This window comes from Spermophilus citellus, assembly GCF_964194105.1.
Source record: "Spermophilus citellus genome assembly, chromosome: 7".
Taxonomy (NCBI): Eukaryota; Metazoa; Chordata; class Mammalia; order Rodentia; family Sciuridae; genus Spermophilus; species Spermophilus citellus.
The window spans coordinates 21,557,166-21,578,420 of record NC_138188.1 but is presented as its reverse complement, the minus strand read 5'-3'; positions in this window follow the sequence as shown (position 1 = coordinate 21,578,420).

The following is a 21,255-nucleotide window of genomic DNA, read 5'->3' as shown; positions in this document are numbered from 1 at the left end:
TCCATATAGGAGAAAACAGAGTGAAACCTAAAAATTAAAACTGTTACTGCCAACGAACGGTTTAAACTAGAAGAACGAAATTTGGTGACCCAAGTGGGATTGGGGTTCTGATCATTACCTGAAAGTGTCATCAAGATTGGGTGAAAAAATGTGTGCTGAGATTTCAGGAAACTCGTAGTATTTTGGAAGCTTGGCAAACCCTTTCCATGAAAGTGATTTGCACCAGTCTCTGCTTAGGGCTACATCAATAGGAAACAAACCATAGAGATAGAACTCCGAACTACTTGGTTGTGTCAAGTTTCAAAGACCTAGCACAAACCGTGTGTGATTTAGAGTTCCAACTATATGTATCCATATAGGAGAAAACAGAGTGAAACCTAAAAATTAAAACTGTTACTGCCAATGAACGGTTTAACCTAGAAGAACGAAATTTGGTGAGCCAAGTGGGATTGTGGTACTGATCATTACCTGAAAGGGTCATCAAGATTGGGTGAAAAAATGTGTGCTGAGATTTCAGGAAACTCGTAGTTTTTTGGAAGCTTGGCAACCCCTTTCCATGAACGTGATTTGCGCCAGTCTCTGCTTAGGGCTATATCAATAGGAAAAAAAAAACATAGCGATAGAACTTGGAACTACTTGATTGTGTCAATTTACAAAGAGCTAGCACAAACTGTGTTTGATTTAGAGTTCCAACTACATGTATCCATAGAGGAGAAAACAGAGTGAAACCTAAAAATTAAAACTGTTACTGCCAACGAACGGTTTAAACTAGAAGAACGAAATTTGGTGAGCCAAGTGGGATTGGGGTCCTGATCATTACCTGAAAGTGTCATCCAGATTGGGTGAAAAAATGTGTGCTGAGATTTCAGAAAACTCGTAGTTTTTTAGAAGCTTGGCAACCCCTTTCCATGAAAGTGATTTGTGACAGTCTCTGCTTATGGCTACATCAATAGGAAACAAACCATAGAGATAGAACTTGGAACTACTTGATTGTGTCAAGTTTCAAAGAGCTAGCACAAACCGTGTTTGATTTAGAGTTCCAACTACATGTATCCATATAGGAGAAAACAGAGTGAAACCTAAAAATTAAAACTGTTACTGCCAACGAACGGTTTAATCTAGAAGAATGAAATTTGGTGAGCCAAGTGGGATTGGGATACTTATCATTACCTGAAAGTGTCATCAAGATTGGGTGAAGAAATGTGTGCTGAGATTTCAGGAAACTCGTAGTTTTTTGGAAGCTTGGGAACCCCTTTCCATGAACGTGATTTGCGCCAGTCTCTGCTTAGGGTTATATCAATAGGAAAAAAAAAAACCTAGAGATAGAACTTGGAACTACTTGATTGTGTCAAGTTACAAAGAGCTAGCACAAACTGTGTTTGATTTAGAGTTCCAACTACATGTATCCATATAGGAGAAAACAGAGTGAAACCTAAAAATTAAAACTGTTACTGCCAACGAACGGTTTAACCTAGAAGAACGAAATTTGGTGAGCCAAGTGGGATTGGGGTTCTGATCATTACCTGAAAGTGTCATCAAGATTGGGTGAAAATATTTGTGCTGAGATTTCAGGAAACTCGTAGTTTTTTGGAAGCTTGGCAAACCCTTTCCATGAAAGTGATTTGCACCAGTCTCTGCTTAGGGCTACATCAATAGGAAACAAACCATAGAGATAGAACTTGGAACTACTTGGTTGTGTCAAGTTTCAAAGACCTAGCACAAACCGTGTTTGATTTTGAGTTCCAACTATATGTATCCATATAGGAGAAAACTGAGTGAAACCTAAAAATTAAAACTGTTACTGCCAATGAACGGTTTCACTTAGAAGAACGAAATTTGGTGAGCCAAGTCGGATTGGGGTACTGATCATTACCTGAAAGTGTCATCAAGATTGGGTGAAAAAATGTGTGCTGAGATTTTAGGAAACTCGTAGTTTTTTGGAAGCTTGGCAACCCCTTTCCATGATAGTGATTTGCGCCAGTCTCTGCTTAGGGCTACATCAATAGGAAACAAACCATAGAGATAGAACTTGGAACTACTTGGTTGTGTCAAGTTTCAAAGAGCTAGCAAAAACCGTGTTTGATTTAGAGTTCCAACTACATGTATCCATATAAGAGAAAACAGAGTGAAAACTAAAAATTAAAACTGTTACTGCCAACGAACGGTTTAACCTAGAAGAACAAAATTTGGTGAGCCAAGTCAAATTGGGGTATTGATCCTTACCTGAAAGTGTCATGAAGATTGGGTGAAAAAATGTGTGCTGAGATTTCAGGAAACTCGTAGTTTTTTGGAAGCTTGGCAACCCCTTCCATGAAAGTGATTTGCGCCAGTCTCTGCTTAGGGCTACATCAATAGGAAACAAACCATAGAGATAGAACTTGGAACTACTTGATTGTGCCAAGTTTAAAAGAGCTAGCACAAACCGTGTTTGATTTAGAGTTCCAACTACATGTATCCATATAGGAGAAAACAGAGTGAAACCTAAAAATTAACACTGTTACTGCCAAAGATTGGTTTAACCTAGAAGAACGAAATTTGGTGAGCCAAGTGGGTTTGGGTACTGACCATTACCTGAAAGTGTTATCAAGATTGGGTGAAAAAATGTGTGCTGAGATTTCAGGAAACTTGTAGTTCTTTGGAAGCTTGGCAACCCCTTTCCATGAAAGTGATTTGCGCCAGTCTCTGCTTAGGGCTACATCAATAGGAAACAAACCATAGAGATAGAACTTGGAACTACTTGATTGTGCCAAGTTTCAAAGAGCTAGCACAAACCAAGTTTGATTTAGAGTTCCAACTACATGTATCCATATAGGAGAAAACAGATTGAAACCTAAAAATTAAAACTATTACTGCCAACGAACGGTTTAACCTAGAAGAATGAAATTTGGTGAGCCAAGTGGGATTGGGTACTGACCATTACCTGAAAGTGTCATCAAGATTTGGTGAAAAAATGTGTGCTGAGATTTCAGGAAACTCGTAGTTTTTTGGAAGCTTGGCAACCCCTTTCCATGAAAGTGATTTGCGCCAGTCTCTGCTTACGGCTACATCAATAGGAAACAAACCATAGAGATAGAACTTGGAACTACTTGGTTGTGTCAAGTTTCAAAGAGCTAGCACAAACCGTGTTTGATTTAGAGTTCCAAGTACATGTATCCATATAGGAGAAAACAGAGTGAAACCTAAAAATTAAAACTGTTACTGCCAATGAACGGTTTAACCTAGAAGAACGAAATTTGGTGAGCCAAGTGGGATTGGGGTACTGATCATTACCTGAAAGTGTCATCAAGATTGGGTGAAAAAATGTGTGCTGAGATTTCAGGAAACTCGTAGTTTTTTGGAAGCTTGGGAACCCCTTTCCATGAACGTGATTTGCGCCAGTCTCTGCTTAGGGCTATATCAATAGGAAAAAAAAAACCTAGAGATAGAACTTGGAACTACTTGATTGTGTCAAGTTACAAAGAGCTAGCACAAACTGTGTTTGATTTAGAGATCCAACTACATGTATCCATATAGGAGAAAACAGAGTTAAACCTAAAATTTAAAACTGTTACTGAAAACGAACGGTTTAACCTAGAAGAACGAAATTTGGTGAGCCAAGTGGGATTGGGGTCCTGATCATTACCTGAAAGTGTCATCAAGATTGGGTTAAAAAATGTGTGCTGAGATTTCAGAAAACTCGTAGTTTTTTGGAAGCTTGGCAACCCCTTTCCATGAAAGTGATTTGCGACAGTCTCTGCTTATGGCTACATCAATAGGAAACAAACAATAGAGATAGAACTTGGAACTACTTGATTGTGTCAAGTTTCAAAGAGCTAGCACAAACCGTGTTTGATTTAGAGTTCCAACTACATGTATCCATATAGGAGAAAACAGAGTGAAACGTAAAAATTAAAACTGTTACTGCCAACGAACGGTTTAACCTAGAAGAACGAAATTTGGTGAGCCAAGTGGGATTGGGGTCCTGATCATTACCTGAAAGTGTCATCAAGATTGGGTGAAAAAATGTGTGCTGAGATTTCAGGAAACTCGTAGTTTTTTGGAAGCTTGGCAACCCCTTTCCATGAAAGTGATTTAGACAGTCTCTGCTTATGGCTACATCAATAGGAAACAAACCATAGAGATAGAACTTGGAACTACTTGATTGTGTCAAGTTTCAAAGAGCTAGCACAAACCGTGTTTGATTTAGTGTTCCAACTACATGTATCCATATAGGAGAAAACAGAGTGAAACCTAAAAATTAAAAATGTTACTGCCAACGAACGGTTTAATCTAGAAGAACGAAATTTGGTGAGCCAAGTGTGATTGGGATACTGATCATTACCTGAAAGTGTCATCAAGATTGGTTGAAAAAATGTGTGCTGAGATTTCAGAAAAATCGTAGTTTTTTGGAAGCTTGGCAACCCCTTTCCATGAAAGTGTTTTGCACCAGTCTCTGCTTAGGGCTACATCAATAGGAAACAAACAATAGAGATAGAACTTGGAACTACTTTATTATGTCAAGTTTCAAAGAGCTAGCACAAACCATGTTTGATTTAGAGTTCCAACTACATGTATCCATATAGGAGAAAACAGAGTGAAACCTAAAAATTAAAACTGTTACTGCCAAAGATCGGTTTAACCTAGAGGAACGAAATTTGGTGAGAAAAGTGGGATTGGGGTACTGATCATTACCTGAAAGTGTCATCAAGATTGGGTGAAAAAATGTGTGCTGAGATTTCAGGAAACTCGTAGTTTTTTAAAAGCTTGGCAACCTCTTTCCATGAAAGTGATTTGCGCAAGTCTCTGCTTAGGGCTACATCAATAGGAAACAAACCATAGAGACAGAACTTGGAAATACTTGATTGTGACAAGTTTCAAAGAGCTAGCACAAACCATGTTTGATTTAGAGTTCCAACTACTTGTATCCATATAGGAGAAAACAGAGTGAAACCTAAAAATTAAAACTATTACTGCCAATGAACGGTTTAACCTAGAAGAACGAAATTTGGTGAGCCAAGTGGGATTGGGTACTGACCATTACCTGAAAGTGTTATCAAGATTGGGTGAAAAAATGTGTGCTGAGATTTCAGGAAACTCGTAGTTTTTTGGAAGCTTGGCAACCCCTTTCCATGAAAGTGATTTGCGCCAGTCTATGCTTAGGGCTACATCAATAGGAAACAAACCATAGAGATAGAACTTGGAACTACTTGATTGTGTCAAGTTTCAAAAAGCTAGCACAAACCGTGTTTGATTTAGAGTTCCAACTACATGTATCCATATAGGAGAAAACATAGTGAAACCTAAAAATGAAAACTATTACTGCCAACGAACGGTTTAACCTAGAAGAACGAAATTTGGTGAGCCAAGTGGGATTGGGTACTGACCATTACCTGAAAGGGTTATCAAGATTGGGTGAAAAAATGTGTGCTGAGATTTCAGGAAACTTGTAGTTCTTTGGAAGCTTGGCAACCCCTTTCCATGAAAGTGATTTGCGCCAGTCTCTGCTTAGGGCTACATCAATAGGAAACAAACCATAGAGATAGAACTTGGAACTACTTGATTGTGACAAGTTTCAAAGAGCTATCACAAACCATGTTTGATTTAGAGTTCCAAATACTTGTATCCATATAGGAGAAAACAGAGTGAAACCTAAAAATTAAAACTGTTACTGCCAACGAACGGTTTAACCTAGAAGAACGAAATTTGGTGAGCCAAGTGGGATTGGGGTCCTGATCATTACCTGAAAGTGTCATCAAGATTTGGTGAAAAAATGTGTGCTGAGATTTCAGAAAACTCGTAGTTTTTTGGAAGCTTGGCAACCCCTTTCCATGAAAGTGATTTGCGACAGTCTCTGCTTATGGCTACATCAATAGGAAACAAACCATAGAGATAGAACTTGGAACTACTTGATTGTGTCAAGTTTCAAAGAGCTAGCACACACCGTGTTTGATTTAGAGTTCCAACTACATGTATCCATATAGGAGAAAACAGAGTGAAACCTAAAAATTAAAACTGTTACTGCCAAAGAACGGTTTAAACTAGATGAACGAAATTTGGTGACCCAAGTGGGATTGGGGTTCTGATCATTACCTGAAAGTGTCATCAAGTTTGGGTGAAAAAATGTGTGCTGAGATTTCAGGAAACTCGTAGTTTTTTGGAAGCTTGGCAAACCCTTTCCATGAAAGTGATTTGCACCAGTCTCTGCTTAGGGCTACATCAATAGGAAACAAACCATAGAGATAGAACTCCGAACTACTTGGTTGTGTCAAGTTTCAAAGACCTAGCACAAACCGTGTTTGATTTAGAGTTCCAACTATATGTATCCATATAGGAGAAAACAGAGTTAAACCTAAAAATTAAAACTGTTACTGAAAACGAACGGTTTAACCTAGCAGAACGAAATTTGGTGAGCCAAGTGGGATTGGGGTACTTATCATTACCTGAAAGTGTCATCAAGATTGGGTGAAAAAATGTGTGCTGAGATTTCAGGAAACTCGTAGTTTTTTGGAAGCTTGGCAACCCCTTTCCATGAACGTGATTTGCGCCAGTCTCTGCTTAGGGCTATATCAATAGGAAAAAAAAAAAAAACATAGCGATAGAACTTGGAACTACTTGATTGTGTCAATTTACAAAGAGCTAGCACAAACTGTGTTTGATTTAGAGTTCCAACTACATGTATCCATACAGGAGAAAACAAGTGAAACCTAAAAATTAAAACTGTTACTGCCAACGAACGGTTTAAACTAGAAGAACGAAATTTGGTGAGCCAAGTGGGATTGGGGTCCTGATCATTACCTGAAAGTGTCATCAAGATTGGGTGAAAAAATGTGTGCTGAGATTTCAGAAAACTCGTAGTTTTTTGGAAGCTTGGCAACCCCTTTCAATGAAAGTGATTTCCGACAGTCTCTGCTTATGGCTACATCAATAGGAAACAAACCATAGAGATAGAACTTGGAACTACTTGATTGTGTCAAGTTTCAAAGAGCTAGCACAAACCGTGTTTGATTTAGAGTTCCAACTACATGTATCCATATAGGAGAAAACAGAGTGAAACCTAAAAATTAAAACTGTTACTGCCAACGAACGGTTTAAACTAGAAGAACGAAATTTGGTGACCCAAGTGGGATTGGGGTTCTGATCATTACCTGAAAGTGTCATCAAGATTGGGTGAAAAAATGTGTGCTGAGATTTCAGGAAACTCGTAGTTTTTTGGAAGCTTGGCAACCCCTTTCCATGTAAGTGATTTGCGCCAGTCTCTGCTTAGGGCTACATCAATAGGAAACAAACCATAGAGATAGAACTTGGAACTACTTGATTGTGACAAGTTTCAAAGAGCTAGCAAAAACCGTGTTTAATTTAGAGTTCCAACTACATGTATCCATATAAGAGAAAACAGAGTGAAACCTAAAAATTAAAACTGTTACTGCCAACGAACGGTTTAAACTAGAAGAACGAAATTTGGTGAGCCAAGTGGGATTGGGGTACTGATCTTTACCTGAAAGTGTTATCAAGATTGGGTGAAAAAATGTGTGCTGAGATTTCAGGAAACTCATAGTTTTTTGGAAGCTTGGCAACCCCTTTCCATGAAAGTGATTTGCGCCAATCTCTGCTTAGGGCTACATCAATAGGAAACAAACCATAGAGATAGAACTTGGAACTACTTGGTTGTGTCAAGTTTCAAAGAGCTAGCACAAACCGTGTTTGATTTAGAGTTCCAAGTACATGTATCCATATAGGAGAAAACAGAGTGAAACCTAAAAATTAAAACTGTTACTGCCAATGAACGGTTTAACCTAGAAGAACAAAATTTGGTGAGCCAAGTGGGATTGGGGTACTGATCATTACCTGAAAGTGTCATCAAGATTGGGTGAAAAAATGTGTGCTGAGATTTCCGGAAACTCGTAGTTTATGGAAGCTTGGGAACCCGTTTCCATGAACGTGATTTGCGCCAGTCTCTGCTTAGGGCTATATCAATAGGAAAAAAAAAAAAAAAAACATAGAGATAGAACTTGGAACTACTTGATTGTTTCAAGTTACAAAGAGCTAGCACAAACTGAGTTTGCTTTAGAGTTCCAACTACAAGTATCCATATAGGAGAAAACAGAGTGAAACCTAAAAATTAAAACTGTTACTGCCAACGAACGGTTTAACCTACAAGAACGAAATTTGGTGAGCCAAGTGGGATAGGGTCCTGATCATTACCTGAAAGTGTCATCAAGATTGCTTGAAAAAATGTGTGCTGAGATTTCAGGAAACTCGTAGTTTTTTGGAAGCTTGGCAACCCCTATCCATGAACGTGATTTGGGCCAGTCTCTGCTTAGGGCTATATCAATAGGAAAAAAAAAAACATAGAGATAGAACTTGGAAGTACTTGATTGTGTCAATTTACAAAGAGCTAGCACAATCTGTGTTTGATTTAGAGTTCCAACTACATGTATCCATATAGGAGAAAACAGAATGAAACCTAAAAATTAAAACTCTTACTGCCAACGAACAGTTTAACCTAGAAGAACGAAATATGGTGAGCCAAGTGGGATTGGGGTACTGATCATTACCTGAAAGTGTCATGAAGATTGGGTGAAAAAATGTGTGCTCAGATTTCAGGAAACTCGTAGTTTTTTGGAAGCTTGGCAACCACTTTCCATGAAAGTGATTTGCGCCAGTCTCTGCTTAGGGCTACATCAATAGGAAACAAACCATAGAGATAGAACTTGAAACTACTTGATTGTGCCAAGTTTCAAAGAGCTAGCACAAACCGTGTTTGATTTAGAGTTCCAACTACATGTATCCATATAAGAGAAAACAGAGTGAAACCTAAAAATTAAAACTGTTACTGCCAACGAACGGTTTAACCTAGAAGAACGAAATTTGGTGAGCCAAGTGGGATTGGGTACTGACCATTACCTGAAAGTGTTATCAAGATTGGGTGAAAAAATGTGTGCTGAGATTTCAGGAAACTCGTAGTTTTTTGGAAGCTTGGCAACCCATTTCCATGAACGTGATTTGCGCCAGTCTCTGCTTAGGGCTATATCAATAGGAAAAAAAAAAAAACATAGCGATAGAACTTGGAACTACTTGATTGTGTCAATTTACAAAGAGCTAGTACAAACTGTGTTTGATTTAGAGTTCCAACTACATGTATCCATACAGGAGAAAACAGAGTGAAACCTAAAAATTAAAACTGTTACTGCCAACGAACGGTTTAAACTAGAAGAACGAAATTTGGTGAGCCAAGTGGGATTGGGGATCTGATCATTACCTGAAAGTGTCATCAAGTTTGGGTGAAAAAATTTGTGCTGAGATTTCAGGAAACTCGTAGTTTTTTGGAAGCTTGGCAAACCCTTTCCATGAAAGTGATTTGCACCAGTCTCTGCTTAGGGCTACATCAATAGGAAACAAACCATAGAGATAGAACTTGGAACTACTTGGTTGTGTCAAGTTTCAAAGACCTAGCACAAACCGTGTTTGATTTAGTGTTCCAACTACATGTATCCATATAGGAGAAAACAGAGTGAAACCTAAAAATTAAAACTGTTACTGCCAACGAACGGTTTAATCTAGAAGAACGAAATTTGGTGAGCCAAGTGTGATTGGGATACTGATCATTACCTGAAAGTGTCATCAAGATTGGTTGAAAAAATGTGTGCTGAGATTTCAGAAAAATCGTAGTTTTTTGGAAGCTTGGCAACCCCTTTCCATGAAAGTGTTTTGCACCAGTCTCTGCTTAGGGCTACATCAATAGGAAACAAACAATAGAGATAGAACTTGGAACTACTTTATTATGTCAAGTTTCAAAGAGCTAGCACAAACCATGTTTGATTTAGAGTTCCAACTACATGTATCCATATAGGAGAAAACAGAGTGAAACCTAAAAATTAAAACTGTTACTGCCAAAGATCGGTTTAACCTAGAGGAACGAAATTTGGTGAGAAAAGTGGGATTGGGGTACTGATCATTACCTGAAAGTGTCATCAAGATTGGGTGAAAAAATGTGTGCTGAGATTTCAGGAAACTCGTAGTTTTTTAAAAGCTTGGCAACCTCTTTCCATGAAAGTGATTTGCGCAAGTCTCTGCTTAGGGCTACATCAATAGGAAACAAACCATAGAGACAGAACTTGGAAATACTTGATTGTGACAAGTTTCAAAGAGCTAGCACAAACCGTGTTTGATTTAGAGTTCCAACTACATGTATCCATATAGGAGAAAACATAGTGAAACCTAAAAATGAAAACTATTACTGCCAACGAACGGTTTAACCTAGAAGAACGAAATTTGGTGAGCCAAGTGGGATTGGGTACTGACCATTACCTGAAAGGGTTATCAAGATTGGGTGAAAAAATGTGTGCTGAGATTTCAGGAAACTTGTAGTTCTTTGGAAGCTTGGCAACCCCTTTCCATGAAAGTGATTTGCGCCAGTCTCTGCTTAGGGCTACATCAATAGGAAACAAACCATAGAGATAGAACTTGGAACTACTTGATTGTGACAAGTTTCAAAGAGCTATCACAAACCATGTTTGATTTAGAGTTCCAAATACTTGTATCCATATAGGAGAAAACAGAGTGAAACCTAAAAATTAAAACTGTTACTGCCAACGAACGGTTTAACCTAGAAGAACGAAATTTGGTGAGCCAAGTGGGATTGGGGTCCTGATCATTACCTGAAAGTGTCATCAAGATTTGGTGAAAAAATGTGTGCTGAGATTTCAGAAAACTCGTAGTTTTTTGGAAGCTTGGCAACCCCTTTCCATGAAAGTGATTTGCGACAGTCTCTGCTTATGGCTACATCAATAGGAAACAAACCATAGAGATAGAACTTGGAACTACTTGATTGTGTCAAGTTTCAAAGAGCTAGCACACACCGTGTTTGATTTAGAGTTCCAACTACATGTATCCATATAGGAGAAAACAGAGTGAAACCTAAAAATTAAAACTGTTACTGCCAAAGAACGGTTTAAACTAGATGAACGAAATTTGGTGACCCAAGTGGGATTGGGGTTCTGATCATTACCTGAAAGTGTCATCAAGTTTGGGTGAAAAAATGTGTGCTGAGATTTCAGGAAACTCGTAGTTTTTTGGAAGCTTGGCAAACCCTTTCCATGAAAGTGATTTGCACCAGTCTCTGCTTAGGGCTACATCAATAGGAAACAAACCATAGAGATAGAACTCCGAACTACTTGGTTGTGTCAAGTTTCAAAGACCTAGCACAAACCGTGTTTGATTTAGAGTTCCAACTATATGTATCCATATAGGAGAAAACAGAGTTAAACCTAAAAATTAAAACTGTTACTGAAAACGAACGGTTTAACCTAGCAGAACGAAATTTGGTGAGCCAAGTGGGATTGGGGTACTTATCATTACCTGAAACTGTCATCAAGATTGGGTGAAAAAATGTGTGCTGAGATTTCAGGAAACTCGTAGTTTTTTGGAAGCTTGGCAACCCCTTTCCATGAACGTGATTTGCGCCAGTCTCTGCTTAGGGCTATATCAATAGGAAAAAAAAAAAAAACATAGCGATAGAACTTGGAACTACTTGATTGTGTCAATTTACAAAGAGCTAGCACAAACTGTGTTTGATTTAGAGTTCCAACTACATGTATCCATACAGGAGAAAACAAGTGAAACCTAAAAATTAAAACTGTTACTGCCAACGAACGGTTTAAACTAGAAGAACGAAATTTGGTGAGCCAAGTGGGATTGGGGTCCTGATCATTACCTGAAAGTGTCATCAAGATTGGGTGAAAAAATGTGTGCTGAGATTTCAGAAAACTCGTAGTTTTTTGGAAGCTTGGCAACCCCTTTCCATGAAAGTGATTTCCGACAGTCTCTGCTTATGGCTACATCAATAGGAAACAAACCATAGAGATAGAACTTGGAACTACTTGATTGTGTCAAGTTTCAAAGAGCTAGCACAAACCGTGTTTGATTTAGAGTTCCAACTACATGTATCCATATAGGAGAAAACAGAGTGAAACCTAAAAATTAAAACTGTTACTGCCAACGAACGGTTTAAACTAGAAGAACGAAATTTGGTGACCCAAGTGGGATTGGGGTTCTGATCATTACCTGAAAGTGTCATCAAGATTGGGTGAAAAAATGTGTGCTGAGATTTCAGGAAACTCGTAGTTTTTTGGAAGCTTGGCAACCCCTTTCCATGTAAGTGATTTGCGCCAGTCTCTGCTTAGGGCTACATCAATAGGAAACAAACCATAGAGATAGAACTTGGAACTACTTGATTGTGACAAGTTTCAAAGAGCTAGCAAAAACCGTGTTTAATTTAGAGTTCCAACTACATGTATCCATATAAGAGAAAACAGAGTGAAACCTAAAAATTAAAACTGTTACTGCCAACGAACGGTTTAAACTAGAAGAACGAAATTTGGTGAGCCAAGTGGGATTGGGGTACTGATCTTTACCTGAAAGTGTTATCAAGATTGGGTGAAAAAATGTGTGCTGAGATTTCAGGAAACTCATAGTTTTTTGGAAGCTTGGCAACCCCTTTCCATGAAAGTGATTTGCGCCAATCTCTGCTTAGGGCTACATCAATAGGAAACAAACCATAGAGATAGAACTTGGAACTACTTGGTTGTGTCAAGTTTCAAAGAGCTAGCACAAACCGTGTTTGATTTAGAGTTCCAAGTACATGTATCCATATAGGAGAAAACAGAGTGAAACCTAAAAATTAAAACTGTTACTGCCAATGAACGGTTTAACCTAGAAGAACAAAATTTGGTGAGCCAAGTGGGATTGGGGTACTGATCATTACCTGAAAGTGTCATCAAGATTGGGTGAAAAAATGTGTGCTGAGATTTCCGGAAACTCGTAGTTTATGGAAGCTTGGGAACCCGTTTCCATGAACGTGATTTGCGCCAGTCTCTGCTTAGGGCTATATCAATAGGAAAAAAAAAAAAAAAAACATAGAGATAGAACTTGGAACTACTTGATTGTTTCAAGTTACAAAGAGCTAGCACAAACTGAGTTTGCTTTAGAGTTCCAACTACAAGTATCCATATAGGAGAAAACAGAGTGAAACCTAAAAATTAAAACTGTTACTGCCAACGAACGGTTTAACCTACAAGAACGAAATTTGGTGAGCCAAGTGGGATAGGGTCCTGATCATTACCTGAAAGTGTCATCAAGATTGCTTGAAAAAATGTGTGCTGAGATTTCAGGAAACTCGTAGTTTTTTGGAAGCTTGGCAACCCCTATCCATGAACGTGATTTGGGCCAGTCTCTGCTTAGGGCTATATCAATAGGAAAAAAAAAACATAGAGATAGAACTTGGAAGTACTTGATTGTGTCAATTTACAAAGAGCTAGCACAATCTGTGTTTGATTTAGAGTTCCAACTACATGTATCCATATAGGAGAAAACAGAATGAAACCTAAAAATTAAAACTCTTACTGCCAACGAACAGTTTAACCTAGAAGAACGAAATATGGTGAGCCAAGTGGGATTGGGGTACTGATCATTACCTGAAAGTGTCATGAAGATTGGGTGAAAAAATGTGTGCTGAGATTTCAGGAAACTCGTAGTTTTTTGGAAGCTTGGCAACCACTTTCCATGAAAGTGATTTGCGCCAGTCTCTGCTTAGGGCTACATCAATAGGAAACAAACCATAGAGATAGAACTTGAAACTACTTGATTGTGCCAAGTTTCAAAGAGCTAGCACAAACCGTGTTTGATTTAGAGTTCCAACTACATGTATCCATATAAGAGAAAACAGAGTGAAACCTAAAAATTAAAACTGTTACTGCCAACGAACGGTTTAACCTAGAAGAACGAAATTTGGTGAGCCAAGTGGGATTGGGTACTGACCATTACCTGAAAGTGTTATCAAGATTGGGTGAAAAAATGTGTGCTGAGATTTCAGGAAACTCGTAGTTTTTTGGAAGCTTGGCAACCCATTTCCATGAACGTGATTTGCGCCAGTCTCTGCTTAGGGCTATATCAATAGGAAAAAAAAAAAAAAACATAGCGATAGAACTTGGAACTACTTGATTGTGTCAATTTACAAAGAGCTAGCACAAACTGTGTTTGATTTAGAGTTCCAACTACATGTATCCATACAGGAGAAAACAGAGTGAAACCTAAAAATTAAAACTGTTACTGCCAACGAACGGTTTAAACTAGAAGAACGAAATTTGGTGAGCCAAGTGGGATTGGGGATCTGATCATTACCTGAAAGTGTCATCAAGATTGGGTGAAAAAATTTGTGCTGAGATTTCAGGAAACTCGTAGTTTTTTGGAAGCTTGGCAAACCCTTTCCATGAAAGTGATTTGCACCAGTCTCTGCTTAGGGCTACATCAATAGGAAACAAACCATAGAGATAGAACTTGGAACTACTTGGTTGTGTCAAGTTTCAAAGACCTAGCACAAACCGTGTTTGATTTAGAGTTCCAACTACATGTATCCATATAGGAGAAAACAGAGTGAAACCTAAAAATTAAAACTGTTACTGCCAACGAACTGTTTAACCTAGAAGAACGAAATTTGGTGAGCCAAGTGGGATTGGGGTACTGATCATTACCGGAAAGTGTCATCAAGTTTGGGTGAAAAAATGTGTGCTGAGATTTCAGGAAACTCGTAGTTTTTTGGAAGCAGGAAACCCCTTTCAATGAATGTGATTTGTGCCAGTCTCTGCTTAAGGCTACATCAATAGGAAACAAACCATAGAGATAGAACTTGGAACTACTTGATTGTTTCAAGTTTCAAAGAGCTAGCACAAACCGTGTTTGATTTAGTGTTCCAACTACATGTATCCATATAGGAGAAAACAGAGTGAAACCTAAAAATTAAAACTGTTACTGCCAACGAACGGTTTAATCTAGAAGAACGAAATTTGGTGAGCCAAGTGGGATTGGGGTCCTGATCATTACCTGAAAGTGTCATCAAGATTGGGTGAAAAAATGTGTGCTGAGATTTCAGGAAACTCATAGTTTTTTGGAAGCTTGGCAACCCCTATCCATGAACGTGATTTGCGCCAGTCTCTGCTTAGGGCTATATCAATAGGAAAAAAAAAAACATAGAAATAGAACTTGGAACTACTTGATTGTGTCAATTTACAAAGAGCTAGCACAAACTGTGTTTGATTTAGAGTTCCAACTACATGTATCCATATAGGAGAAAACAGAGTTAAACCTAAAAATTAAAACTGTTACTGAAAACGAACGGTTTAACCTAGAAGAACGAAATTTGGTGAGCCAAGTGGGATTGGGGTCCTGATCATTACCTGAAAGTGTCATCAAGATTGGGTGAAAAAATGTGTGCTGAGATTTCAGAAAACTCGTAGTTTTTTGGAAGCTTGGCAACCCCTTTCCATGAAAGTGATTTGTGACAGTCTCTGCTTATGGCTACATCAATAGGAAACAAACCATAGAGATAGAACTTGGAACTACTTGATTGTGTCAAGTTTCAAAGAGCTAGCACAAACCGTGTTTGATTTAGAGTTCCAACTACATGTATCCATATAGGAGAAAACAGAGTGAAACCTAAAAATTAAAACTGTTACTGCCAACGAACGGTTTAAACTAGAAGAACGAAATTTGGTGAGCCAAGTGGGATTGGGGTACTGATCATTACCTGAAAGTGTCATCAAGATTGGGTGAAAAAATGTGTGCTGAGATTTCAGGAAACTCGTAGTTTTTTGGAAGCTTGGCAACCCCTTTCCATGAACGTGATTTGCGCCAGTCTCTGCTTACGGCTATATCAATAGGAAAAAAAAAAAAAAACATAGCGATAGAACTTGGAACTACTTGATTGTGTCAATTTACAAAGAGCTAGCACAAACTGTGTTTGATTTAGAGTTCCAACTACATGTATCCATACAGGAGAAAACAGAGTGAAACCTAAAAATTAAAACTGTTACTGCCAACGAACGGTTTAAACTAGAAGAACGAAATTTGGTGAGCCAAGTGGGATTGGGGTCCTGATCATTACCTGAAAGTGTCATCAAGATTGGGTGAAAAAATGTGTGCTGGGATTTCAGAAAACTCGTAGTTTTTTGGAAGCTTGGCAACCCCTTTCCATGAAAGTGATTTGCAACAGTCTCTGCTTATGGCTACATCAATAGGAAACAAACCATAGAGATAGAACTTGGAACTACTTGATTGTGTCAAGTTTCAAAGAGCTAGCACAAACCGTTTTTGATTTAGAGTTCCAACTACATGTATCCATATAGGAGAAAACAGAGTGAAACCTAAAAATTAAAACTGTTACTGCCAACGAACAGTTTAAACTAGAAGAACGAAATTTGGTGACCCAAGTGGGATTGGGGTTCTGATCATTACCTGAAAGTGTCATCAACATTGGGTGAAAAAATGTGTGCTGAGATTTCAGGAAACTCGTAGTTTTTTGGAAGCTTGGCAAACCCTTTCCATGAAAGTGATTTGCACCAGTCTCTGCTTAGGGCTACATCAATAGGAAACAAACCATAGAGATAGAACTCCGAACTACTTGGTTGTGTCAAGTTTCAAAGACCTAGCACAAACCGTGTTTGATTTAGAGTTCCAACTATATGTATCCATATAGGAGAAAACAGAGTTAAACCTAAAAATTAAAACTGTTACTGAAAACGAACGGTTTAACCTAGAAGAACGAAATTTGGTGAGCCAAGTGGGATTGGGGTACTGATCATTACCTGAAAGTGTCATCAAGATTGGGTGAAAAAATGTGTGCTGAGATTTCAGGAAACTCGTAGTTTTTTGGAAGCTTGTCAACCCCTTTCCATGAAAGTGATTTGCGCCAGTCTCTGCTTAGGGCTATATCAATAGGAAAAAAAAAAAAACATAGCGATAGAACTTGGAACTTCTTGATTCTGTCAATTTACAAAGAGCTAGCACAAACTGTGTTTGATTTAGAGTTCCAACTACATGTATCCATACAGGAGAAAACAGAGTGAAACCTAAAAATTAAAACTGTTACTGCCAACGAACGGTTTAAACTAGAAGAACGAAATTTGGTGAGCCAAGTGGGATTGGGGTTCTGATCATTACCTGAAAGTGTCATCAAGATTGGGTGAAAAAATTTGTGCTGAGATTTCAGGAAACTCGTAGTTTTTGGAAGCTTGCAAACCCTTTCCATGAAAGTGATTTGCACCAGTCTCTGCTTAGGGCTACATCAATAGGAAACAAACCATAGAGATAGAACTTGGAACTACTTGGTTGTGTCAAGTTTCAAGACCTAGCACAAACCGTGTTTGATTTAGAGTTCCAACTACATGTATCCATATAGGAGAAAACAGAGTGAAACCTAAAAATTAAAACTGTTACTGCCAACGAACTGTTTAACCTAGAAGAACGAAATTTGGTGAGCCAAGTGGGATTGGGGTACTGATCATTACCGGAAAGTGTCATCAAGTTTGGGTGAAAAAATGTGTGCTGAGATTTCAGGAAACTCGTAGTTTTTTGGAAGCAGGCAACCCCTTTCAATGAATGTGATTTGTGCCAGTCTCTGCTTAAGGCTACATCAATAGGAAACAAACCATAGAGATAGAACTTGGAACTACTTCATTGTTTCAAGTTTCAAAGAGCTAGCACAAACCGTGTTTGATTTAGTGTTCCAACTACATGTATCCATATAGGAGAAAACAGAGTGAAACCTAAAAATTAAAACTGTTACTGCCAACGAACGGTTTAATCTAGAAGAACGAAATTTGGTGAGCCAAGTGGGATTGGGGTCCTGATCATTACCTGAAAGTGTCATCAAGATTGGGTGAAAAAATGTGTGCTGAGATTTCAGGAAACTCATAGTTTTTTGGAAGCTTGGCAACCCCTATCCATGAACGTGATTTGCGCCAGTCTCTGCTTAGGGCTATATCAAAGGGAAAAAAAAAAAACATAGAAATAGAACTTGGAACTACTTGATTGTGTCAATTTACAAAGAGCTAGCACAAACTGTGTTTGATTTAGAGTTCCAACTACATGTATCCATATAGGAGAAAACAGAGTTAAACCTAAAAATTAAAACTGTTACTGAAAACGAACGGTTTAACCTAGAAGAACGAAATTTGGTGAGCCAAGTGAAATTGGGGTCCTGATCATTACCTGAAAGTGTCATCAAGATTGGGTGAAAAAATGTGTGCTGAGATTTCAGAAAACTCGTAGTTTTTTGGAAGCTTGGCAACCCCTTTCCATGAAAGTGATTTGCGACAGTCTCTGCTTATGGCTACATCAATAGAAAACAAACCATAGAGATAGAACTTGGAACTACTTGATTGTGTCAAGTTTCAAAGAGCTAGCACAAACCGTGTTTGATTCAGAGTTCCAACTACATGTATCCATATAGGAGAAAACAGAGTGAAACCTAAAAATTAAAACTGTTACTGCCAACGAACGGTTTAAACTAGAAGAACGAAATTTGATGACCCAAGTGGGATTGGGGTTCTGATCATTACCTGAAAGTGTCATCAAGATTGGGTGAAAAAATGTGTGCTGAGATTTCAGGAAACTCGTAGTATTTTGGAAGCTTGGCAAACCCTTTCCATGAAAGTGATTTGCACCAGTCTCTGCTTAGGGCTACATCAATAGGAAACAAACCATAGAGATAGAACTTGGAACTACTTGGTTGTGTCAAGTTTCAAAGACCTAGCACAAACCGTGTTTGATTTAGAGTTCCAACTATATGTATCCCTATATGAGAAAACAGAGTGAAACCTAAAAATTAAAACTGTTACTGCCAATGAACGGTTTAACCTAGAAGAACGAAATTTGGTGACCCAAGTGGGATTGGGGTTCTGATCATTACCTGAAAGTGTCATCAAGATTGGGTGAAAAAATATGTGCTGAGATTTCAGGAAACTCGTAGTTTTTTGGAAGCTTGGCAAACCCTTTCCATGAAAGTGATTTGCACCAGTCTCTGCTTAGGGCTACATCAATAGGAAACAAACCATAGAGATAGAACTCCGAACTACTTGGTTGTGTCAAGTTTCAAAGACCTAGCACAAACCGTGTTTGATTTAGAGTTCCAACTATATGTATCCATATAGGAGAAAACAGAGTGAAACCTAAAATTTAAAACTGTTACTGCCAATGAACGGTTTAACCTAGAAGAACGAAATTTGGTGAGCCAAGTGGGATTGGGGTACTGATCATTACCTGAAAGTGTCATCAAGATTGGGTGAAAAAATGTGTGCTGAGATTTCAGAAAACTCGTAGTTTTTTGGAAGCTTGGCAACCCCTTTCCATGAACGTGATTTGCGCCAGTCTCTGCTTAGGGCTATATCAATAGGAAAAAAAAAACATAGCGATAGAACTTGGAACTACTTGATTGTGTCAATTTACAAAGAGCTAGCACAAACTGTGTTTGATTTAGAGTTCCAACTACATGTATCCATACAGGAGAAAACAGAGTGAAACCTAAAAATTAAAACTGTTACTTCCAGCGAACGGTTTAACCTAGAAGAACGAAATTTGGTGAGCCAAGTGGGATTGTGGTCCTGATCATTACCTGAAAGTGTCATCAAGATTGGGTGAAAAAATGTGTGCTGAGATTTCAGAAAACTCGTAGTTTTTTGGAAGCTTGGCAACCCCTTTCCATGAAAGTGATTTGTGACAGTCTCTGCTTATGGCTACATCAATAGGAAACAAACCATAGAGATAGAACTTGGAACTACTTGATTGTGTCAAGTTTCAAAGAGCTAGCACAAACCGTGTTTGATTTAGAGTTCCAACTACATGTATCCATATAGGAGAAAACAGAGTGAAACCTAAAAATTAAAACTGTTACTGCCAACGAACGGTTTAAACTAGAAGAACGAAATTGGGTGACCCAAGTGGGATTGGGGTTCTGATCATTACCTGAAAGTGTCATCAACATTGGGTGAAAAAATGTGTGCTGAGATTTCAGGAAACTCGTAGTTTTTTGGAAGCTTGGCAAACCCTTTCCATGAAAGTGATTTGCACCAGTCTCTGCTTAGGGCTACATCAATAGGAAACAAACCATAGAGATAGAACTTGGAACTACTTGGTTGTGTCAAGTTTCAAAGACCTAGCACAAACCGTGTTTGATTTAGAGTTCCAACTATATGTATCCCTATATGAGAAAACAGAGTGAAACCTAAAAATTAAAACTGTTACTGCCAATGAACGGTTTAACCTAGAAGAACGAAATTTGGTGACCCAAGTGGGATTGGGGTTCTGATCATTACCTGAAAGTGTCATCAAGATTGGGTGAAAAAATATGTGCTGAGATTTCAGGAAACTCGTAGTTTTTTGGAAGCTTGGCAAACCCTTTCCATGAAAGTGATTTGCACCAGTCTCTGCTTAGGGCTACATCAATAGGAAACAAACCATAGAGATAGAACTCCGAACTACTTGGTTGTGTCAAGTTTCAAAGACCTAGCACAAACCGTGTTTGATTTAGAGTTCCAACTATATGTATCCATATAGGAGAAAACAGAGTGAAACCTAAAATTTAAAACTGTTACTGCCAATGAACGGTTTAACCTAGAAGAACGAAATTTGGTGAGCCAAGTGGGATTGGGGTACTGATCATTACCTGAAAGTGTCATCAAGATTGGGTGAAAAAATGTGTGCTGAGATTTCAGAAAACTCGTAGTTTTTTGGAAGCTTGGCAACCCCTTTCCATGAACGTGATTTGCGCCAGTCTCTGCTTAGGGCTATATCAATAGGAAAAAAAAAAACATAGCGATAGAACTTGGAACTACTTGATTGTGTCAATTTACAAAGAGCTAGCACAAACTGTGTTTGATTTAGAGTTCCAACTACATGTATCCATACAGGAGAAAACAGAGTGAAACCTAAAAATTAAAACTGTTACTTCCAGCGAACGGTTTAACCTAGAAGAACGAAATTTGGTGAGCCAAGTGGGATTGTGGTCCTGATCATTACCTGAAAGTGTCATCAAGATTGGGTGAAAAAATGTGTGCTGAGATTTCAGAAAACTCGAAGTTTTTTGGAAGCTTGGCAACCCCTTTCCATGAAAGTGATTTGTGACAGTCTCTGCTTATGGCTACATCAATAGGAAACAAACCATAGAGATAGAACTTGGAACTACTTGATTGTGTCAAGTTTCAAAGAGCTAGCACAAACCGTGTTTGATTTAGAGTTCCAACTACATGTATCCATATAGGAGAAAACAGAGTGAAACCTAAAAATTAAAACTGTTACTGCCAACGAACGGTTTAAACTAGAAGAACGAAATTGGGTGACCCAAGTGGGATTGGGGTTCTGATCATTACCTGAAAGTGTCATCAACATTGGGTGAAAAAATGTGTGCTGAGATTTCAGGAAACTCGTAGTTTTTTGGAAGCTTGGCAA